Raw genomic sequence first — 25,325 nt, forward strand, 5'->3', positions numbered from 1 at the left:
TTAGTTCGGCAATATGCTGGGCAAATGTAGCAAGCTACAAAACAAATGAATTAAAGGCCCATGCACAGACTGAGGCCTCTTAGCATAACTAGTCTTCCTGGGCTCAAACTGTGAGCAATGATGACTGTTCCAGAGGTGAGAAAAAAACCCAAGAGATTTATATATAGAGAGAGCTTTGTAACATGCCTGTTCTGAATTCATAAACATACCAGAGAAGCTAGAGAGAATCACACTTTATTCTGAGGGTTAACTGCCTGCTGCTGAAATACTAATTGCTGTGAATTGTGCCCATTTATTATTGTACAGAGAGATTTTTTTTTTCTCAGTGGGGGAGCAAGGGCTGAAAGAAGTTTAGGCTTGTTCTTTCAATGTGACACAGAGTAGAATTAAGTACCTGGCAAAGACCGGAACAAAATATGGCTGTAAGGGCTAGGAAAACTGAAGTGGGTTCCTAGCTCCTTATTAATTCAATGGTGCAGATGCTGTTCAAATAAAGTACTGGAATTTAGACAGACGTGTACCTCAAATAAGCGTTGCTCCTCCAATGATATGATCATGTTACATGCCAATAAAGGTCATTTGTTTGTTTGATATGCTCATGCCCCTGGAATACAGTTTCATATAGCTGACTCGTGTGTCCTTCCCAAAACATCATGTAGAGACAAAGGGCTATCAAATAATCAAGGCCCCAGAGATTGCACTGATTCACCTTTGAACAAACAACTGAAATGTCGTATATAAGATGCCCAGGTAGGGTGCATTTCAAAGCTTTATGTTGATACAAAAGACTTTCAAGCAGAATTCTAAGAAATCCCACTGATTTCTTATTGGTTCGTGACCTACAAATACGGAATTAAAATTGGTACAGCTATGCACCAAAAAATAAGACTTGGATTGTGCTTTAATTTTTTGTGTAAAGAAACCCACCAACCCATCCTTTCTATAACCGAAATGGAGTCTGATTAGGCTTGTTGATCTGGTAAAACCAAATCAGCAAAAACAAACAAACAAACAACCACCTATTTGACTTTTTTTTGGTTTTTTTCAGGACCGAATACAGGAATCAGGCAAAAAAACCCGGAGCCAAATAGTAAAGCAACCTGTTAACTTGAACAGGTATTTGGGTTTCAGCTGCTTACACTTTAAAGGGCCTGTTTCCGTGTAGATTCTTCCATTTGAATTGACTGGGCTCCATTGTAGACCATGGGGAATTTCTGGGGGTGTCCACAGGGGGACCTTTTTCAAGGTAGAGGCACTAAATTAGAAACAATTGAAAACATTAGAAACAATTGGAAAGAATGGGAGATGGGGGCTACCCTTTTGGAGACCCATAAAATTGAACTCCCTGAACCAAACTTCACCAAACCTGGGTGCTCTTGTCAGGATACAACCCTAACCTGAGCCTGAATTTTACCTTTTTTTCCATTTGGTTTTTGCTCAAGCCTAGGCCTGACATGTGTCAGGTCATAGGTGCACAATCAAACTCTCAGGCAGATTTGCATCAGCAAGACTCATATTAAAAAGCTCTTGATCACTTGGCACTGCAACAGAAGTGAGGTGAGGTGGAGGACAGGGAGAGCCAGGAAAGACATACAGAGCCAGAGATAGGGGGCAACAAGTCCTCTGCTCTTTTCTCAGGAAAAAGTGGGCAGGAAGGAAAACACTGAGTTCTCCAAAAGTAAGTCTAACTCTGATCACACACCCATGATCCAACACATGTCAGATTCATTGTGTTTGTCCCCAGACACTAAAGATATGAGTGCAATGACTCCATTCCTGAGATTGGCAGCATTAAGAAAACAACAACAAAAGAACGTAGGACAGAGTCTACCCATGTACCTTCACATGCATGTAGGTTCGCACATTCTGATGATTATATGAAGGGGAGGGCAGGACCAGCACACTGATTCCTGCTCTGCTTCTTCATGCCTTCCTTCCACTCTAGAAAAAGAACTTGGATTTATACTCCACCTTTCTCAACTGCAACAAGTCTCAAAGCTCCCTTCCTCTCCCCACCACAGACACCTTGTGAGATAGGTGGGGCTGAGAGAGTTCAGACAGAACTGTGACAATCCCAAGGTCATCCAGCAGGCATCATTTGTAGGAGTGGGGAAACAAACCTGGCCCACCAGGTTAGAATCTGTTGTTCATGGGGAGGAGTGAGGAATCAAACCTGATTCTCCAGATCAGAGTGAGGAACAGCTTTTAATCACTACACCATGCTGTAAGTCAGTGGTTCTCAACCTGGGACCCTTTGGGGGTCGAACGACCCTTTCACAGGGGTCGCCTAAGACTCTCTGCATCAGTGTTCTCCACCTGTAAAATTGATAAATGTTAGGGTTGGGGGTCACCACAACATGAGCAACTGTATTAGAGGGTTGCAGCATTAGGAAGGTTGAGAACCACTGCTGTAAGTGAACAGGGTAACAGTTGTAAGCAATTGTGAAGTCCTGTCATAGACAGAAATGATATAGATCCTGCAAGGCAGACTGTTTTCATAGACAGACAGCAGTGGTCATAGGAAAAAGGATACAAAAGTTTGCATAAACTTGGGACCAGGCTGCAGCAAAATTTCACAAACCCTCCCCCAACACCCTGAAGTAGGTTTGCATAACTAGGACACCATTCCCGTCAAAATGAATACAGTTTACTAAGTGTGACCTGATAAATTCTCTCTCCTCTTTTTGTATTAGCATTGCATTAGTCAGCATAGGCAGGAGGTTAATCACCATACATGGCTGGCAGGTTGTGTTCAGCTCAGTAGGTATACAGGCTTTCAATACCATGCTGAAAATAGCCCTATAATCTTTGAAATGACAAGAGAAGGGCTTGAAGGATTAGAGCTGTATGGGAAGCATAGTTGAAAACATAGTATATGAGTGCAATTCCATTAGGGCAACATTTGCAATGATCCTTTGTGTGTTGTCAGCAATATTTTGTAAAATAGGAAATTTAACAGTGCAATCCTAAAAAGAGTGGCACTCTACTAAATCCATTGACTTCAATGGATTTAGAAGTGTGTGACTGTTTTGGATTAAAAAGGAACCCCTTCCTTGGGGGATGAACAAATATCCTCTCATACTGAGAATATGCCTCTGAGGGGATTTTTGTAGTGGGAGATTCAATCCTTAGAAATGTAGACAGCTGGATTTGTGGCAGTCACGTGGACCACATGGTAACTTGCCTGCCTGGTGTGAAAGTTATAGCTGTACTGGCTGTTGTGAGATAGGTGTTGTGGATTTTCTGAGCTGTGTAGCTATAGTCTGGTAATTTCTGCTCCTAATGTTTCACCTGCATCTATGGCTATATCTTCAGTTGTATGTCACACATCTCACTTTGACATACTTCTGAAGATATCAGCCATAGATGTGGGCAAAATATTAGGAGCAAAAATTGTCAGACCATGACCACACAGCCCAGAAAACTCACAACAGTCCATGAAATCTGGCTATGAAAGCTTTCAACAGTATGTTATGGATATATCCCATCATTTAGATAGTTTAGTAGATGGTGGTGGGGAGGAACCAATGGCCGTGCACATGTTATCAGGATGCTAGGTGTGCAGAGTAGTATCAGCCACGCTGATTAACAGATAAAGGTAAGTGTTTATTAGGAAACCGCACTTCAGATAGGAAAGCTGACAGACAGCCTGTTTTCAAAGCTGGGAGAGCCTGTCTGTGTGCTTGTGCCGGGGGGAATCTGAGAAAGGAGAGCCCATATGCAAAGTTAGAAAAGCTTGACTGTATGTTTGTGCTGGGGTGGGGGGAGTCTGAGGAAGCAGAGCTATTTGCAAAGTTGGGGAAGCCTGACTGTATGTTTGTGCTGGGGCAGGGGTGGTATCTGAAAAAGGAGAGCCTGTTTGCAAAGTTAGGGAAATCTCACTCTCTGTGTGTGTGTGTGTGTGTGTAGGGGATTTGTAAGTAAGCTTTTTATGTTGCATAATTAGGTTAGGTGGGCACCATTAACCCACCAACAGTTTTCTAGAGCCTCTTGTATTTGTTTATACAATGGGCTTTACTGCTAGTTTAACATAAGAACATTAGAAGAGCCATGCTGGATCAAACCACAGGCCTGTCTCATCCAGAATTCTGTTCACACAGTGGTCAACCAACTACCTTTATGAAGCCTACAAAAAGGAAGTCTGCAACAATCACCATCCTGCCTGTACTGCTTAGAACCTGATTAAAAGAGGCTTACTACCTCTGGCACTGAAGGGAGTAGATATCAGTTGTGATTAGTACTTATTGATTGCCCAGTCCTCCATAAATTTGCCCACTCCTCTTTAAAGCCCTCCAAGCCGATGAAAATGGAGAAATAACTAAAAGCTTAGTGCTGGCCTGCAATGAGTCATCCATTAATAGAATAGAATAGGTGTAGTTACTGCCTTCTGCCCAGCATGTCATTTTAAGAAAATGTAAATGGTAGTGGAAATCCAGTGAAGAAGCTGAGAAAAATGGGGCACATAATAAAATCCCTGTTTTGCTTTAAATAGTGATATATCAAAAGATGTTTCATCATCATCATCATCATCATCATCATCATCATCATCATCATCATCATCATCATCATCATCATCATCATCATCATCATCATCATCATCATCATCATCATCATCATCATCATCATCATCATCATCATCATAATTTAAAAATGCTCCTTAAAGCATGATGCAAAACCAAGATTGGATGGATAAACTGAAGCAAGAGTTCCTGCTCTGTACAATTCTGCAATCCCGGGATGAGAAGATCATATCATATTTAAATATTTCTGCATTCTAGCAAGGAAGATATCCATTCAGCTAAGACACAAGGAGAAGAAATCTTCATCTAAGTAGCAGAGCTTTGCAAGTACAAGTTTCAGATTACCATCTGTCACTGTTTACTAACACTAGACCCAAGCTTGATAGGAGATCCTGGAAGGCAGAAATTTCTGACATTTCACCAGAACAAATGTCGTTCATGCATATATCCTCTGTTTGCCTTAGAAACCAAGGTTGTATTTGGGAAGGAAATTGTGACAAGCCTCTTTTTCTTACTGAGGGGATACACACAATCTCTTAAGATTTTTAGGATCTAGGTTCCTTTTGAACTATAAATATTCTCCTCAGCTTCCAGGTGTTTTACAGGTAGCAAGTGTATGGGTTTGCTATTGTGTTTGGGTTTGCTATTGTGAGGCAAGTACAAAGGGTGTGAATTAGCAAAACATAAACAACAAGAAGAAACTTTGGGGCCCCTGTTAGTTACTATGGAATCCCCCCCCCATAACATTACAGCTGAATTAACTGTTTTCTGACCTCTCCACTTTGAAGTGTGTGATCAGTTGCCATTGCTATGCCAACAGTCACCCCTTCTTCAGTTCCTTCAGGGTCTAGCAAGCCTTGTAAGGAGAAGGCATAGGAGAGGTTGGAGATGACACAAGAGGAAGATATGAAAGTGCACCCCAAGATGCTGCCATCTCAACCCATTCTTCCTCAAGCATCTCCTTCTGCTCTCTGACATGGAATGTGTGCCCTGAACCCCTCACAGAAGGTGGCTCCAGGGTTGCTACAGTTCCAAGATTCCAATCCCTGGTACATATTCCATGTTTGCACCATGCTGAGCAAGATAGAGTTGCCACGTTCCCCTGGCCAGGGAAACCCGTGGAGATTTGAGGATGGAGCCTGATGGGGATCGTGACCTTAGTACAGTACAGTGCAATAGATACCACCCTCCAAAGCAGCCATTTTATTCCAGGAAATTGATCTCTGTAGTCTACAGGTGAGCTCTAATTTCGGGGGATCCCCAGGACCCACCTAGAGACTAGCATCCCTAGAACAGACCATGATACTTTTCTTGTATAGCGCTGGCTGGGACCATGTAAAAACACAGTTGTCCCTCACTTGTGGGAGCTCTGTGATCTTAGCATCTGGACCTGGACCATCCCCCATTTGTAGCTCATGTTCATCTTGCTGACTGTGCACTCATGGCAACTCAAGAATGTCCTTGGAGAGGTTGGAACAACTAGCACTGGGCAGGGTGAGAGGGGCCACCAGACAGGCTATTGTCAGACTTTTCTCCACAACATGGTACTGGACATGGTGGCTAACATCTCTGTTACTATTGCAAAGCCACCATTGAGAGGCAGTGAATAGCATGAGTAGACAGGGGTGTCTCCATAAGATACATAGTGACAGATGGAGTGCAAATATTAGGGCAGCAGCACAGACAGTGGGCCTGAGGTGCATTCACTGCATGACCCTTCATCAGTTGGCTGTGAAAGATGCCTTGGGTTTCTGAAGAGAATCCTAAACTGGTCACTATGATTCCTGATTTCCAGGTTCTACTCCTCAACTACTGGAAGCTCAGTAGTCACTTCTCTCTCAGCGTGAAGGCTATCTATCTGTCACATCAGAAGCAGGTACTGACAGGGGTTCAAGAGCACCATCTGATCAGTAACATCAGTACTTGCTAGAACTCCACTTGCTCTTTCTTAAATCTTCCAATAATTCAACTTTCCACTGTCCAATCACCCAGCCCTGTATCTTGAGAGTGAATGAAGTGAGAATGTGCTTGTGCCTGCATCCTCTCAGTTCATTTTGGGGTCAGGGAGAATGCTGTTTCCCAAAATTAAAACTCAGAAGTTGAAGGAAACAGCAGAGAAATTAACCAGTATAGTTAGCGCTATATAAAAAAAAAATCATGTTTCAAATTGTGTTCTAAAAGAACAAAACCTAACCAAAAAAACCCACCCCCTCAACTGAACCAGAGTACCTCTTCACAAACGGTGCATAAAATAAATCAATACGATGCCAAACATGTTGTTCTTTCTACTCTGAAAAGGAAAAAAAAATCCTTAAATATCATGGGAACAATAAGAGATGTTCACAGAGTAGACACAAATACGTCAATTAAAACAAGCAGAACCCTCAGAAGCACCCAAATGAAACTCAAGTACACTCCTGCTGTTGTGTTTCTTTTCAAGGCTGGAAGGGAACAGGAGTGCCAGTGATGAAGGGCAATTACAGCTCTGCTTTTAGACTCCTCTAAATCAGGGACAGTAATAGGCTACAGGAAGGGCAGAACTGGGGTGCCTGAAGCCTCCCTCCCCCCACTTTTTGAGGCCTTCCTTGGGAAATGACATTAGTGTGTGTAAATGTGGGTGGGTCTTTGTCAGTGTCTAGCCAGGTATGGGGGGCTGCCTGAGCACTGACTTGCCAGGTTGGTGTGGCTTAGTTTCTCTGGTTGACATTGGTTCTGTTGAGCTTGCTGGCTCATTGGTCCTGAGTTCTGGTTGGCTTCTGTACTGGTTCTATTGGGCTTGCAACAGTGTTTCTTGCTTCAATTGGTGATATTGGGATTCTCTGGTTTGACTTTGGTTCTATTGGGCTTCTTGGGTCTGTTTTGCCCAGCGGCTACTTGTTCTTGAGTTTGGCTATTGGCTTTGCTCAGGTGAAAGCATGGAAGTAGGATGTCTGGGGAAAGTAAGTAGGATGTCTGGGGGTGCCTTGTTCGGGGGCCTATAAAACTGGACTCTTAGTCCAATTTGCTTGAAACTTGGGGGAGCAGTTTTTATTAGACAACCGGTACAATTCCCCTGCAATTTTGCTATCATTTGGTTGAAAAACAGCTATTCCACACCCTCAAGCCCTCCATAAGGAATAATGGAACCCAGATAATTCTGGAATCCCAGAAAAAGTCCAAAGCTGAATTTCAAGAGTATTGGGGAAGAATCCAATTCCCCCCTAATACTGGCATTCATGTCCTTCCTGAAATCTGAAAAATACTGCTGATGTTTTCTCAGGTACACATTCCTTAGTACGTGTGTTGGAAAAGAATAAAACAGGGAATGGGAATAGCCTTAATGATCTCCTTCTGATCCCCAGAGGCACTTGATTGAAATCAGAATGCTATTCTAGGGAAACTTTGTCTGACCCAGCAAAGCAATTCCTATATACCTATGTCCTTAACATAGGAAAAATAGGGACAAGGTTTGCTTGATTAACTTCTAGCTCTGACAAACCTTGGAGGCCACAATGCCACTTCCTGCTCTGGAAAAAAATCAGGTCAGCATACTCTCTTTGCTGGGCATAGTTGATAGTAGGTCCGCAGCTTCATCAAGTCTCATTGGGAGAGCTAAAGAGGAGCTTGCCTTTGCTTTGCCAGCTTTTCATGCCTCCTTGCTGAACCCCACCTGACACACAAAGAACAACAATTCTATTCCAATGAGAATGTGTATGAAACAAATTGTGGAACAGCTGTTCATTCCTAATAGGCTATAACTCGAATAGTCTTTGGGCCAATGATTTATATAAAAAAGAATATTACTTTCTCTTCTCCAGGGTTTACAGTGTAATCTCTTTGTGGCAGAGGCCATGTCTCTTATTGTCCAGACAACACGGCAGCACTCTGGGGCTTTATAATGATGCACAGAGCTTCCAGATACAACTACACTGCAAATAATAAGGTTTGTGCTATGAGTCATGCTTGCCATTTTCTCCAAACAGAAGCAGACGTGGGTTCCCTGGAGCCTTCTGCAACAGAAGTCAAAGCAATTCCAGGGAAACCACCAGCTCCCTTATGCAGAAGGTTCTGGAAATTGTACAGGCCTGAAAATTTTGCATTGTCAGTTAGATTTTCTCTATCTTTAGAAGTCTCAAAGTAGCCTACAACCACTTTCCCTCCCTACAACAGACATCTTGTGAGCTGGGGGGTGGGGGTGGGTTGAGAGAGTTCTGAGAGAACTGTGACTAGCCCAAAGTAATTCAGCAGGCTTCATGTGGAGGAGTGGGGAAAGAAACCTGGTTCACCAAATTAGAGTCTGCCGTTCATGCGGAAAAGCAGAGAAATCAAAACCTGATTCTCCAGATTAGAGCCTGACACTGTTAATCACTATGCCATGCTGTTATTTGTCTAACAATGCAAGATACTAGTGATAGAATAGAAGAAGGGGTAAATGTTTTTCCTCACTGCATTTTTGTTTTCGATGCTGAGAAGTGATTAACGGTCTCCTTGTACAAGGTTGTCCTCTAAATGGTACTAAACAGCTGGTAATTTTTGCAATATTTCTCACTTTAAAAGCAATGGTTTGTTATTTACAGTTTCTTTCATTCTTTCTCCCTTTCCCTCTGAGGAAATGACTTCTGGGAATATTCTGTTCTGAAGTTTTAAAGGGATTGATGTACAGTTCCCAGATGTACTCAGAGACAAAGGAAACATGGATCTAAGGATATTTTTACTTAGGTTGCACTCTGTCAACTTCAGAAGATAAGCTGTTCTTGTGAGCATCAAGAATGTGGGCCCATGCTCAGAGCTTTACATAAAAGTGTCTTTTTAAACAACCCCCTTCAAGTGGCTTTGTAGGTAATGGCAGTTCTGGTGCTGTAGGTGTCAGAACCAGATCCAAGCCAGAAGCACCACCATACATCGTGGCAAGCCTCTTGTGGCCCGTTGGGGAGGGGGAAGCAAGATAAAAATGAATGACTGAATGAATGACTGAAGGAAGGAAGGAAGGAAGGAAGGAAGGAAGGAAGGAAGGAAGGAAGGAAGGAAGGAAGGAAGGAAGGAAGGAAGGAAGGTAGGTAGGTTAAGGAGGAACAGAAAGGGCTGGACTGGTTCTTCTAGACAACTTTACCTAATTCCACTTCCCTCTGAGCTTTGGCTAGAAAGAATTCCTATCTGCTTGCCTATCTAGTACATATGTTCCCTACCTGTTGGGGGCAGGGATCTCCCACCCCTGACTGGGATCCCCCACAGATCGAAGGAAAGGTCACTGCACATTGAACAGCTGTCCTGGATTATTGCCCATTTAAGGCATTACTGCCTGAGCTCCAGCTTATTGGTGGTGTCTTCAGAAGAGATGGCAGTGGAGTCTAGTGTCATGTGCCTAGACTGTTCAATAATGAGACTTTGTGTTCAAGCAATGTCCTTTATTGAAAACAGCATCAGGATTAAGCATTAAGACTTCCATTGGCAGAACTAATTGAGAATTGAAACTTGTCTTCCATTCATCACTCTTATAGATCCAGACCCCAATAAGCCTCCCTCAAATCCAATTTCGTAAATACTACTCTTCTTCCAAGGAGTTCATATCTGTTTGCAGAATTCTTCCTTCTCTGTTTTATCCTCAGAACCAAACTGAGGTAGGTCAGGCTGAGAGAGTGATTGGCCCAAGGACACCCAATCAGTTTCATGGCCAGGTATGGAATCTGAACATCAGTCTACTAAGTCTGACCCTCTAGCTGCCATATTACATGAGTTCCAAATTGCAGGTCAGATCTGTTTTTTCTCTAGGCAATTGTAGTATTACAGCCAGACCAGAGAGAGAAACAGCTGAATAATCACATACCTTTTATTACTTCTGGATGCAGCTCCAGCAGACAACCCCCTTCTCCTAGCCAGTTGCAAATGCAGAGGCCAGAGGGAGAACAGGAAGCAGTCAAGCCACCACAGGGATGATTTCAGCCTTCTTATCCCTGTATTTTTTACTTTGCTTCTCCTTGTTGTAAATGTAAACTTGTGCTTCTTTATTTTTACAGCATATTTTTTGCTCTTTTTGCACAAATTTTCTGATGACAAAATACATGCTGTCTTCAGTGTTATTGGTGTGTGAATAATTCAGCACCACACGCATATTATATAGACGACTTGCACTGTACATATAAATACTGTATGTGTTTCATATAAAAACCATGTGACGATTGCACAAAAAGCAAATATATCTACAAAACCAATAGTGAAAAACAGAGAATTGAAATAATTGACAAAAGTATGTATAAATACCCTAAAGAAATAAAATAGGGAACCCAATTGCTTTTCTAACAATATTTATTTATTTATTTAAAATTCATACCCTGCCTATATGCTAGATCTCTAGGCGGCACATTAAAACACTGCAGCATAACATTAAAACATCCCCATTAGAACATCACAACATACAAAAGTTAAAATTTCAACTCTACCCCCCATCCCCACCCCCCAACCAGCAGCATTATAGAGGGGCATCCAGGGAGACTAACGAAATGCATGGGAGAAGACAAAAGTCTTCACCAGGTGCCTAAAGGGTAGAAGCCTGGCAGACGTCTGAGGGGAGATTGTTCCAAAACCTCAGTGCAATCACAGAGAAAGCCCCCTCATCTGCCCCCCCCCATATCTCAGCAGTGGTGGATACCACAAGGAGAGCCTCCCCCTGTGTGCTCAGTACCCGGGCAGATACATATGGGTGTAGGCATTCCTTTAGATAAGCAGGGCCCAAGCTATTTAGGGCTTTATATGTTAACGTCAGCACCTTAAATTGGACCATGAAATGAATTGGGAGCTAGTGCAGTTCCTTGAGGACTTGTGTGATCTGTGTCCAACCAGATGTACCAACCAGCAATCTAGCTGCAACATACTGCACCAGCTTCAGCCTCTGGGTTGTCGTCAAGGGAAGCCCCATGTAGAGTGCATTACAGTAATCCAATTGGGATTGCCAGAACATGTAACACTGTGGCACATGTAACACTCTTTGTCCAAAAATGGGTGGAGCTGGCATACTAGCTGGCGCTGCTGGCAGGCCCTCCTGGTCACCATGAATCCATGGTGAATGAATGATGAATCCAAGAGCACCCCCAGATCTTGCAACCAGTCTCTCTGGGGCAAAACTGGGTGCCCCTGGATCTCATGGACTTGGGAACCTGGAACACAGAGAACCTCTGTCTTGTTTGGATTCATCTTCAGTTTATTGGTTCGCATCCAGCCAATAAAGCTTCCAGGCAATAGTCCAACACATGGAACACCTCTTCTGACTCTGATGAAATGGAGACATACAGTTGAGTGACATCCGCATATTGGTGACACCCAACTCCAAATCCCCTGATGATCTCTCCCAGCAGATTCATATAGATGTTAAACAGCATCTGACACAGGACTGAGCCCTGGAGAACCCCACAAAGGAGCTCCCAGAACTAGGAGCACCTGTCTTCCAATTCTATCTTCTGGAACAGAAGCAAGGAAGAAGGAGGTTTCTGTTCTCCTGATTCATACATTTTTAGGGGGGTGGGGGTAGGAAAAAAAGATTATATCAATTCTCATTTTATATTTGAGTGGGTCCAATAAGTGCTTGTGGATTCACCCCCCCCCCTCACCTGGTTTAACACTCATTTAGTAGCATTTTGCTTTTTGGAATTGACAGTTTGAAGTCCAAGATGTACATATACAGATCAACAATGCACAGGAATCTCAAGGGGCCAGGCAGGAGACAAAGCCTGCTCTATTTCAAAGGGCACTGGGGAACAACAGGGATGGCCCACCCCCAGGAAGGCCATTATTAAACAGGCGAGGGGAAGGACAGGGAGACTGTCAAGGGATAGATGGCTGAGTAGAGAGTAGGGTTGCCCACTCCTGCTTTTTTTCCCTACTCCCCCCCCCAAAAAAAAGTATGTATCAGGATAACAGAAACCTCCTTGGGTGCTGTGTGGTTTCCAGGCTGTATGGCCGTGTTCTAGCAGCATTCTCTCCTGACGTTTCGCCTGCATCTGTGGCTGGCATCTTCAGAGGATCATTTAGTTTTTTAGTTAGATAGCTGGTCACAACAGACAAACAGAAACCTCCTTCTTCCTTACTTCTTAATACTCTGCTGCTTTTCATGGAGGTTGTTACATTTTTCTTCTGATCTGATATTAGAATCCCACTGGAAGAAAAATGCTTTCGGTATTTCAGCACCATGGAGAAAGGACATGCTTTGGCTGCCCTCAGCCATCCATTGTGCTTTGCTGTTAAAATGGATCCATTCTCTTTTGCTTTACATGGGCAAATACAAGAACATGGACATATGGATCTTGCATCTTGTTAACTCTGCCCCTGGTTTTTGGCAGATGAGACAATCTAGAAATAGGATATATCTGTTGCTGGGACCAGTCAGGGCTGGGGACATGGTCCCATACATTAGCACAGAGCAGATAAGAACACCTTTCATTGTTCTCCTGACAAATTCCTGTCAGCATAGCAGCAAAAAGAAAGGAGGAAATATCTCCCTCTTAAAGCACTTGACAGATTTGTCTCTCTCTCTCTGCCAGGCAGTAAGAGAAAAAAGCTTGAAATAATGTGGTTTAATAGAATGACAGTTATTTTTTTAAAATCTTTTCTTCAACACCAAGGCCAAAGCTTTTAGATTATAATTGGAAACATTTGATCAGGTTGAGTGGAGATAAGTATCTCTCTTGTTAAAGGAAACAAAACAACTATTTTTCATCCCCCCCTCCACGCTTATGGTTCCACTATGAGATATTTAATGAAAAGGGAAATCCACGTGTTTCCTTACCAATGGTATGGAACAAGGTCTTTAACATAATGTTACAATTGCTTTGTCTTTTGGCAGTTATTATTCCTATTCTAGCTCTTATTGGGAAGACCTAAAATGCAACAAGAAAACCCTACGCAATCAGAGAACGAACCATTTGTATCGTGGTGCTTTTTTCTCAAATACATCAGTCTAGAGACAGATGTCTTTATTAACATGTGAAAACATGATAAATAACAATTTGAAAAGATTCCTAGTATCCATTTAAAAGCTCAGAGTGAAAATTCAGTCCATTGTTACTTTATTACCATACTTGCAGTAAAGCCCATTGTATGAACAAATACATTGGGCACTAGAAAACAGTTGGTGGGTTAATGGCACCCACTGAGAGAGCCAACCCCCCTGCCTTTCCTCCCCACTTGGCCTGCAATTTATCATAGATAACAAAACCCTAACCTAATTACTAAATTTAAAAGGTACTTACAGATCTCCTCTTCACAGACTGGTGTCCCTAAATTTAAATCTGGGTTCTCCTTTCTCAAATCCCCCTCCCCACAGATAGGCTTCCTCAACTTTGCAAATTGGCCCACCTTTCTCAGATTCTCCCCTTTCCCTGCACATGAGACAAACTCCCCTAACTTTGAAAACAGGCTCTTTCAGCTCGGCTGCAGCTTGACAGAGTTTGTCCCATGTTCCCAGGCAGAAAGTTCTTCAAAGTTCACCACATGGTCCTAGTCCTGGTAGGGAGAAGCACATCTTGCAACAGGAGGGCAGTATGGCTCCCTTTTCAAAACTGGCTGCCACTGGGGGAAGCACACCAGCAGGGTAGGGGGGGGCATGACTTCCTGCAGCAAGTGTTGCTGGAAAGTGTAGTTTTTGCCCCAACAGGAGGAGCAGGAATCTGGGCCCTCCCAGATGGCCAAGGACTACACTTCCCAGCAGCCCTTGCTTTTTCAGGTTTATCATTGGGACCATGCTGCTCAATTATATAATAAGATTGTTTTCTAGTGCTTTGTCTGTTGTGACCAGCTATTCTTTTATACAGAAACCCAAAGACCTTAACAGTGCAATCCTAAATAGAGTTAAATCCTTCTAAAGCATAGTGACTTCACTGAACTGAGAATGATTTTAACTCTACTTATGACTGAACTGAAACAGATTTTATAGTAGGCAAAACCCTATAAACTTTCACTACATAGGTGTAGTGTCAACGGTGCCCAACAGTGCCCTTGCACATTTAGAGTGGGTGAGGAGATTGCCTTTCTTTGCCACATTAATAACACAATTCAGAGCTGGCGGGCAGGGACAGCGCCATTCTGGTGCTGCACCACCCCTCCAGAGGGCTTTCCCAAAGTGCAGGATGCCCGAAAAAGTAAAAAAAGAGGGCACAAATCCACCCTAGCAGCTCCACCAATGCAAGGGGGCCGACTGGGCTGTGGAGACTGACTAAGGTTTGCCCCACCCCCTGGCCTGTCCAGAATGCCCCCGGCTATGCCAGTGAAGAATTTTGCTTTGGTGAGTCTGGGTGACAGAACCAATATCTAGGTTGGGCACTGTGAAGTGCCCAGCTGCCCAGGTAAGCTGCCCTGTGGTGCCCAGCTGCCCAGGTAAATTGCTCCTTTGCCAGCGTACTATCCCCCCTTGTACTGGCAGAAAGGGCATTTCCACTGGTGCAGGTGTGTGCTGGCACCAGAGAGGGATTTGTGTGTGTCGCTCCCCCCCTCCCTTGGATTGTGCTGCCGGAAGGCAGGAAAGGCAGCCTTGTTAATAGAATCATAGAGTTGGAAGGAGCCACGCAGACCATCTATTCCAAAGTCCTGCTCAGTGCAGGATCAGCCTAAAGCATCCTTGAGAAGTGTTCATCCAGCCACAGCTTGAAGACTGCCACCATCTCCCAAGGCAGTCAATTCCACTGCTGAACTACTATTTCAGTAAAATAAAAATTCCCTTAATATCCAGCTGGTACCTTTTCATCTGTAATTTATACCCATTATGCCTATTCCAGAAAGCATTTGAGGAAGGGAATTTTTTGTCCTAGCAGATTTGGTTATGATAGATACTTGCGAAAAACAGAAGATAGGAAGATGTTGCCAATTTATGGAATGTCAGCTTGTAGAAACCCAGAGGCCTTTATACATCCTTTTTTAAATGAGCCCTTGTTTAGAAATGCCTTCTGATATGATTAGCATTATTTCCCTCAGATACAAGATGTATTTTAAGCACTGAGAAAATGGGGTGACCCTGCCACCTCAAGAGAGAAGTGCAAACCATACGTAACAAATGTATCTGTATAATACAAAGGCTCTATGAATGAGAAATAAGCTATAGGAAAGCCATTATTCTAGACAGCCTTGCTTCCCTCTTAGGGCTGGATTCATCATCACTTCTATTAAATAGCTAATTTAACATAAAGAGGGAAGATATAGGAATTTAATTTGTAAGACTTTCCAGAAGTCTTCTGTATAAGACCTCAACTGCTAAATAACAATTCAGTCCAGCTGTACTTGAGCATATCGCCAACTTTTTTTTCCTGGAATAGGTTTATACATTCTTTTTTCTTTTTAAGATATGCTCAGTAGAGATTTTTTTGGTTTACAAAAACTGTTCATATTTGCACAGATGGGTTCTTTTTTGGGACTCTATTTAAAATTCTGTTTTCATTGTTCTTCTGAGAATGACACTTTGCGCCTTCCCTCTGATTTGTGACTGTAGATATTGCCAATGATCATAAATCTTATTTATACAGCTGAGTGTGAAAATACTTTAAGCTTTTTTGAATCTGCTGTGTTTACTTTTGTGCTCCATTTGTTGATGTTTGCTTGATTTTAATAGGTATTTCCCATCTCTTCTATCAGCAAGAAGGAAAGCATGTTTATTTTTACTCTTCCACAGATATTTTGGTTTGCAAATCTCTTATTTCGGTTTTCTGTATTGTTAGGTTCACTGACAGACTCTTTTTTGGGGGGAGAGGGTGGAGGTATCATATATAAATTTGTTCACATTTAATGAAAATATGTATTGCTGGGACACAAACCAAGTTTTCTGCCCGTAGATGGACATTTAGCTGACAGAGGAAGTAGGGGTTTTTTTTATTATCCATATTTCTCTTGCAGATTCCCAGTTTACATGCATTGCTGTCACCGAGGGTTTCCTGATGCTTGGATGCAGCATTTCAGGTAACAGAACAGGTTGTAGTGGGAGCAAGGAGAAAAGTTCCATTTGTGTTATTGATCTCCTCCTATGCTACTTTAGAACCAAGCCATTGTTTGTTTTATTTTATTTATTAAGATATTTGTAATCCATTTTATGAGGACTTGGATCTTCAGGGTGGCTAACAGCAAGCAAAAAGTACCAGCGCTGTGCAGGAAAATTCCTGGAGATTTTGGGTGTGCAGCCTAGGCTGATTCCGCATGGGCCAAAAACAGCAGTGTGAAAATGGTGTGAAAACAGTATAAAACCTTTTATACCATTTAAAACCCTTTTACACCCTTTTCACACCCTTTTCACACTGCTGTTTTTGGCCCATGTGGAATCAGCCCTAGTTTGGAGAGGGAAGAGATCTCAGCAGGGTATAATCCCATAGATTTCATCTTCTAAAACAGTCTTTTTCTCCAGGGGAATGGATCTCTGTAACCTGGGAGATCTCTAGCCACCCCCTGGAGGTTGGCAACCATACTGAAACTGATTTAACATACTGGTACATAGTTTGTAGGTTGCCATAAGTGCAAAGGGCAATGGGAAGGACTTGGAAAAGTTTAGTGTGGTGGTAAGTATTTGACAAGAATAATAGTTTACAGTGCAATCCCAACCAGTTATACCCTTCTAAGGCCATTGAATTCAATGTTAAGTGCGACTCTGCTTACATTTGTGCTGCCAATTGTAGAGGGAAGATACTGATCAAGGATCTTCTGCTGTTGTAAACGCAATATTGAGAAGAAAGAACAGCTCTTTGCCTTGAGAGATGCTTGATAGATGCTTATGGCACTCAGAACTATAGCTTTCCTTGCACCTTCATCCAAGTATTATTTATGCTATTTTACAGTGGCACAGATCTTCTGCTCTGTCACATCAAAGACAATCATCCTTAATGTAATTTATTTCCATTCCCTGTTGCATATGACTTTTTCCATCTTTCCCCCTTGTGTGTGCTAATTCTTTATGGACAAATAATTATTTTGCTTGGGGCGCCCTCCTTTGATCACAAGCAGCCTTATCCAACTTCAGTGACAAGGCCTTCCCCAAAAATATAGGTCAGCTCCTTGGCTTTTAAAGTGGATGGGATATGGGTGACAAACCACAATTCTAGAGTTCATGGTTGTTGATTATTTGAGGCTTGCACACTTCCTTCCCTGACTCTTGTGAAATGGACCTTAAGATATGTTCTCAGAGAAAGGCACTGTTGCTACCAGAGATAATTTCAGATAAAGAACTGCTCACTTGTAGGATGCCTTCCTCCTAGGTTTTCTTCAGCAATATAATACTTCATTTCCTATTTTCATGACTTTTACCAGGAAGACAATGCTGGATCCCCCCCTACCCCCCATGCTGTTTGTCACTATGCTGTGCAATAAACTTGTAACAATCTGATATTCCCTTACATTGATATCAGTAGTATCAAGGATTCAAGTTTTGAATAAAATATGCTCCAACTATTTCTACCAGTTTGGATAGAAACAGTTAATTCTAGTCACTTTTACCACCTCTTAAGTATCTTTAGGAAAACACATGTACATGTTACAAGCGTTAGGAAGTATCATTGGTGGGGGGAACAGTTCAAAAATCTCACTCAAAATTCAAACTTTCCTATTCCTTCTTTTCCCCTTAACTGTCAGCTTCCTTCAACATATCATGCCTCCTGCAGCATTCATAAGGCATCCCCCCCCCGCTAATTTAAACTGTGACAGACTGCACAGAAAGGGGAGTTAAAAAATGCAGGTCTGTCAGTAGCCATTATTGTTCACATTTCAGAGTGAGGAATGAAAGCCTCAGGGACAGGCAATCCACCTGACTGGAGGGTATCCTGCACTCCGATTGGTTATACAACTGTATGATATAGAGAGGGAGGAGGATATATCCCTGACAAGAAAGTTTGAAGAGGCTTTTGGATTTTGGAGTTCCTTGAATAAAGAGATGTCTGCCTTGTCTGATCTTTAAACATTAAATCCCTGAGGAGAGTAGCTTAGTCAGGGTGCATGACACTGACTAATTCTACTGTGACAGTTGGTGTTGTGTGAAAGCAATATTATACACAGAGAGAACTGGTGGAGGGTTATTGAGGGGCCCAAGCTGAGGTGGCCATATATAACCAGGGAGAACAGATCTTCCAGAGAAGGAAGATGAATTACTGGGACCAGTTAATCTGGTGTATTCAGTTTTGCTATTTTTCCTCAAAATAAAATTATATGTTTAAGTTTTGGGGTTTCTAACTGGGAAGGTTGAGTGAGGGTACTATGTGAAGTACTAGCCAATGTTAGACCAGTGTAAAAATCCATTAGCCAGTACCATCTGAAATATATGAAACTGTACTATCCTTATAACATCTCTGCTAACTCAGAACTTAAACTGAATAAACATACTAAGCCTGAGCCTGTGCCTAGAACCAAAAACTAACATTTAAGCCAAAGCTCTCTCTTGTGTGTGTATTTCTCCTGACTCATTTCCTTCCATTCAAATTATTTCTCTCCTATTTTTATCTTCTTTATTAATAAACTTTAATTCAGTTTGAGTTCGAAATCTGCCTTTATTTGTGCCTCCAGAAGGGGTTTGCCAAAAGTTTAAAACAGTGGGCAGCTTTCACCTTCTGGGACAGTTACAGGGCTGAGGAAAAGTGCTTTTACATCACCACGCACTACCATCTTAAGCAACTCAGTCTCTGGGGAAAAGGCAGGAAATCTGACAAGCCAGGTCAGAAAGTGGTTATCATGCCTCAGTGGGTTGAGAAGGTAAGGGAGTCTATCTCATACTGAGTCCTTTTTTGTTTTTTTTGCATACATGGGGAGTTGTGAGACTATGGTGGATTCCGCACAGCATATTAAAACGAGTTGCAATTGTTATAAATGAATTCATTTTCCATTTATATAAGGGGGAAATGAGTTCACCTATAATGATTGCAACTTGTTATAAACATGCTGTGCAGAATCCACTTATGTAGAAATCTTGTCTGTAGACGCTGAAGCCAAAACTAGGCACCTAAAGTAGGACTACTAAAGCTTCACTGATGACCCTTTGTAAGGTATCCTATTTAAAGCCATCTCTCTAGAGAGAAGCTTTATTTTTTTATTTCCACAGTTTATGTCCCACCTTTTTGCCAGGGCCACTAAGATGGCTAACAAATTAAAATATACTTAATGAAATCGCATTTTCAAACAATTCAACCCCCCATCACACACATAATTAATACAATTGGTTCAAAGACAGTAGCCAATTTTTAGTAAAAGAGAGATGAGGGGAAAAATTAAAAGAAACAAGAATTCTTATTAGTACTTTAGAGACATACCTGTCTTGTGGCCAAAGCTTTTGAGGACTAACTCACTTGAGGACTAGTTCGCTTTATTGAGCCCTCATTTGTAATATGAAGACTCATTTCATGCATGGGTGAAGTTGCCTTTAAGCCACAAAAGGTTTTGCCACAATACATCTGTTAGGGTTAGTGTTTGTTTTTGCAGCAGCAGACTGACATAGCTACCCGCTCATGGAAGAAACAAGGGAGAGGCGAGAACATGAAGGATGTTGAGAAGTCTTTTTAAAAAGCAACTTGAAAGAATACCTCTATTTTAAAATTCCAAAACAGGGATCATGAACACTGCTTCCCTCAAACAACTACCATGGGTTTTAGAACTATGGGGGATTTTAAGGGAGGAGAAAACCTGTGTCGCAGGCTTTACATAAAAGTTTTTGGAGAATTTTGCTGTTGGAGCATAGTTGGGGCCTTATTTTATTCTGTGGAGCATACATTTTACTTACCATTACAACTAATCCACCTTGAAATTGATTCCCTTCTTTATGCCTGTCACGGTATGCCTATTCCTTGGCTGTTGTTGTAAATCAACAAACAATTTGGTCCTCACCAGCTGTTTTAATCTAACATTATTTCTGTGTAGGCTTCTTCTGACAAGTCCTCCTGCCCCGCATTCATTCTGAAGCCAATTTTCCCACTTTAGTAGTTTATTTTCGAATTCCTTTGCAGGGGGCAGCAAATGTCATTTACAGAACAGGGATAGTTAACCAATTTCCTACACAGAGGTTTTTTTCCTGACAGCATCGTGTGTGCTCTAACAATCATCACAATGACTGTTTAATACAAATAAGGCAGATTCAGTTTTTGCTCTACCCTTGGGTTTGAACTATCTTGTCATTCTTCTGCTACTTATGAACCTTTTCTGTAATGGTTTGTCTTGGATGGTAGCTGGCTTTACTGACATGCTTGCACAATCATAAGACTTGTATTGGGGAGGTCATGGTTTTTAAGGCGTTAGGAGTTGTGATGAAGGCATTTCTCCAGGACAGAGCTACTGCTGTGGCCCCCATACAGCATTAATCTCAGGCAGATGACCTTTCTTCCAATTCATTAACATCAAATGCTAAAGAGATAGAGGGCAGAGCTATTATGTAGCAATTTATATGTAAATGCATAAGGTAGCAAATAAAAGCAAGTCCATCAGCATTCATTAAAAAAAGCAGTGCTGTTGGAGTAGGGTTTGAAAGGCCGGTGCTTTAAATTTTCCTAAATAAATTAAAGACGTTTTGAAACTCCTCCATCAACTTCCAACTTCAGTTCTGAGCACATTTGAAGCAGTTACATAACTGGTCCATCTAGATGGGTATTGTGAAGTGCCTACCAGAGGTGCTCTAAGGCAGAGGTATCATTCTGAGTTCTGCTACCTAATGGCCAAACCCAAGGTGATAGGGTCTTCATTCTATTCTGATTTTTGGAGCCATCAGATAGTTCATAAACTGCATGCTCACAAATGCAAAATCTTGTTGCATATATGATGCAAAATATCACAGTATACAACTGAACGTTTTAACACATAAAGGATACGCTGCCCCCTGGTTTGAACAAACAATTAGAACCTTATGGCATTTGTTAACTATTTTAGCAAAACCTGGGATTCCATACCCAACTGCAGTTACTAACTAAAACTGGCAATTAGTATGTGTGTTTTTCATGGACAGATCCAAATTTTACATAATTACATGTCACCCTGTACTTCCTGCATTCCTGTTTTTCTAACTCTGTTGTTTGTTTTCTTTCTCTGTGTGTGTGTTCAGTGCCATAAAGTCACTTTAAATTCGTGGTGATCTATGAATCAAAGTTCTCTAAAACCCATCAACAGCCTTACTCAGATCTAGCAAACCGAGGGCTGTGGGTTCCTTTATAGAGTTAATCCATCTCATATTGGATTGTCCTCTTTCCTTCTACCTTCAACTTTTTCCAGTATTATTGTCTTTTCCAATGACACTTGTCTTCTCATAATTTGACTAAAGTACAGTAGTCTCTGTTTAGTTACTTTAGCTTCTAGGAGCAGTTCAGGCTTGATTTGATCTAGTACTCATGATGTACTCATCTTTTTGGTGGTCCATGGTATCCATAACACTCTTTTCCAACACCACATTTCAAAGGAATCTATTTTCTTCATAGTCTGAAAGTTGAATACCCATACATAGTAATAGGGAATTATTGTCATATGAATTAACTTGCTGTTGATTGTCAGTGACACATCATTACACTTAAGAATCTTTTTTAGCTTCTTTATGACTGCCCTTTGCAGTCTCAGTCACATTCTGATTTCTTGGTTGTAGTCTCCCTTTTGGTTGATAGTGGACCTAAGGAATAACAATTCTTGAACAATTTTACTTTCTTCATTGTCCACCTTTAAGTTGAGCAATTCCTCAGTAGTCATTACTTTTGTAATGGCTGCATAGTGAAGATGTGTTCAGTGCAGCTGAACAAATGGGCCTTAGTCAATGAAAATTTATGCTGGAATAAACAAAAAACAATTAGTCCTTCAGTTTCCACAATGCTCCTGTTTATTTTTGCTGCAACAGACTAACACGGCTACCCACTGGAATTATTTGAAACAAAGTTGATTTTGGTTTTGTGAGGGGCTAGTTTCCACACTAGACAGCATCCAAAGCAGAGTACCAATCACACAAGCACAAGACATTAGCCACAGACTATTGTTATTGACTTCTGAACAACAGAGCACTTGGCTGATATAGATATATGGACAAAACCACCCCAAGGAGAGTCACACTTCGCTAATTGCATTGAATAATTCACTTTAAAATAATGCAACTCTGCTTGGAAAGATACTGCAAATTTTCATTTTACAAGTAAATACATCCTCAAAAAACTTGTCCTGTCACCATCTGCTAAAAAAATATATCATTGTAAAACCACACACCTGACTCTCATAAAAGATGGTTAAACTGACTCAGCAGCACTTCTTGCCTATAGCTTTCATGATGACCTCCACATTTGCTTTCTTTTGATGCAAACTGCTACCCTGACGACTGTGAGAATCAGATATTTGGCTTTAATCAATGAGTGGAATGTTTGTGCAGCTGTGCTAATGAAACTTATAGAAAATTCACTGCGGTGTGTTGCATTCTAACATATTGTTTACAGGACAGAAAATAGTCTGTGTATTCCAGTTGGCATCTTGTAAAATTTTTGTCCACAACTTCATGGGTACAAATATGCCCATTTCAACCTGTTTTGCTAGCTGTCTCTAGGGGGGAAAAGCACAGAGCTCTCAGCCTCATCCAGTCTGCTATTAATCCTACAACTGTTAGTTAAGTCACACAGCCTGAATAAAGCATCTTGTCTTTTGAGACATTTTTATTCATTGTATCCCTTTTTTATTTATCTTTCAACAGCTGCATAGTGGAAAAAGTATTAAAATGAGGGGAAGATAATAAAAATGCAGCACTGAAGTCATAATGCTGCCATTAAAAATGCAACAAGCTATGCCCTGTAAGAGAGGCTCATTACTATAGCACCAAGCAACAGAGATTCCAGCAATGCCTTCTATATTGGTGAAATTACTGAAAGAAAAAACAACTACTAAGCCACAAAAACAACCAGGGCTTGCCACTGAGCCAGATTTCCAGGTAGCCAAGGAACAATCTTTTCCTGTAGTATGGCTTTTATGATGCTGAAGAGAAGCAAAGCTTACAGATGGCCGCCTGGCCTACAATGGAGCAAACATTGTCAGGTTGATTTTAAAGGAGAAGCGTACTCCCTAGATCTCCGGAGAAAGAACAAAAGCCCTCTCAACTCAAATTTGTGGTCGATCTTGTCTTTTCTGTTTCACACTTTAGGCAATCTGGTGTCCTGGAGGGTGAACAAAGAAGAAGAGTTGGCTTTTATACCCCACTTTTTTCTGTCCTTAAGGAGTCTCCAACTAGCTTACAGTTCCCCTCCCCACAATAGACACCTTGTGAAGCAAGTGGGTCTGAGAGAGTTCTGAGAGAACTGTGACTGCCCCAAGGTCACTCAGCAGGCTTCATGTGTGCGAGTGGGGAAACAAATCAGGTTCACCGGATTAGAGTTCGCTACTCATGTGGAGTTGTAGGGAATCAAATCTGGTTCTCCAAGTAGAGTCTGCTGCTTTTAACCACTATGCCATGCTGAATGGGATATAGATTCCAAGGCCTTGCCTGGTTGTTACATCCTAGCCCTGGTATTCAGAGGTTTGCTGCCTCTGCTTATGGAGGTTCCCTTTAGTCACCATGGCCAGCAGCCATTGATAGACCTCTCTTCCAAGAATTTATCTAATCCTTTTGATAAATCATCTGCATTAGTGACAATTATCATGTGCTCTGGCAGAAAATTCCACAGTTTAACTATTCATTGCATTGAGAATTACTTTTGTCCATTCATGGATAGGTCTCACTTGATGTAAGGAAACTTCATTTATGTGCACATTAGGGATGCCTGAACATGCTGGAACTGGTTGTGAAAAGGGAGCTGATTTTTTGATGATTATTTTCACTATTCATTGATTCCGTTATTTTACTTCTGTCTGTTACTGTCCCAGTGCTGCCTCCTGGAGCAGATTTTGCATGAGTTTTCCTTTGGAGCATTTCCTCCTTTCACCATTCAGACATACCTGCCATTATTGTTATATTTCCCCCAATTCCCTGAGCAATGCGCACTTCCTGGGGAAGCCCTACTGGCTTAATTTCTTTGCATGAGACAGCACTATGAACTTGCAGTGTCTTTGTAATGATTTCTTTGTTTACAAATACACATGCAGAGCAAAAGTGGAGGCAAACAGACATTCCTATGAGGCAGCAGATCTCCTTTGCAACATTAGAGCCCCAGAAAGAGAAAGATCATGCTTCTCAAGGTATTTTTCTTTCAGCTAACTAGACACTGTCTCATTCTTTCTCTTGGCCAGTCTCCAATCCAAAACTGCCAACTGCTGTTATTCACATACTACCTACAAAACACTTTTCTCAAGCCCCACTCCTGCTGGTAAATTGCCTAGGCAGGGGACAATCCACAGCCATTAAAGGGATATTAAGTCTGCTTTGTGAAATCTCTGATTCTAACTGGGCATTAGTCTGAGACAATATCATTGTCAAATACCCATTCAAGTAATCAGAAGGAAAATGGTTTTCAAGCTATTTGTACTCCTTTGTTGCATTCTTTGTTCATTTGTGCACTTATGCATGCTCACTCAAAAGCAAACCCAATGAGTTCACTGAGGCCCTTTCTGCATAGCTCATTCATAATGATTATAGCTGCATCTGTTCCCCCCTCTCCCCCTTCACACATTGAAGGTCACCTGTTCAGGAAGTGGCAGCAAACACTGTGGCTCCTTTGCACAGGGTCACTCTTTTTTCCTTCCCAGGATGCATGTATAGGTTTGGAGGCCTCTGGGGAACCTTCACAGCCATGCAGTGCCTAGGCAAGAAAAGAAAAAGAAATTATCTCCCTCGCCCACATGCTTGGGACTTTGAAACGGTAGGCAGCTAGAGATTCCCCCTGCTCAACCGAGAATCTTCCCCCTGGAACCAACAATCATCCCTATCTGAACATGGCAGCCACCATTTGAGTG

Source organism: Sphaerodactylus townsendi, linkage group LG05 (assembly GCF_021028975.2).
Source record: "Sphaerodactylus townsendi isolate TG3544 linkage group LG05, MPM_Stown_v2.3, whole genome shotgun sequence".
NCBI lineage: Eukaryota > Metazoa > Chordata > Lepidosauria > Squamata > Sphaerodactylidae > Sphaerodactylus > Sphaerodactylus townsendi.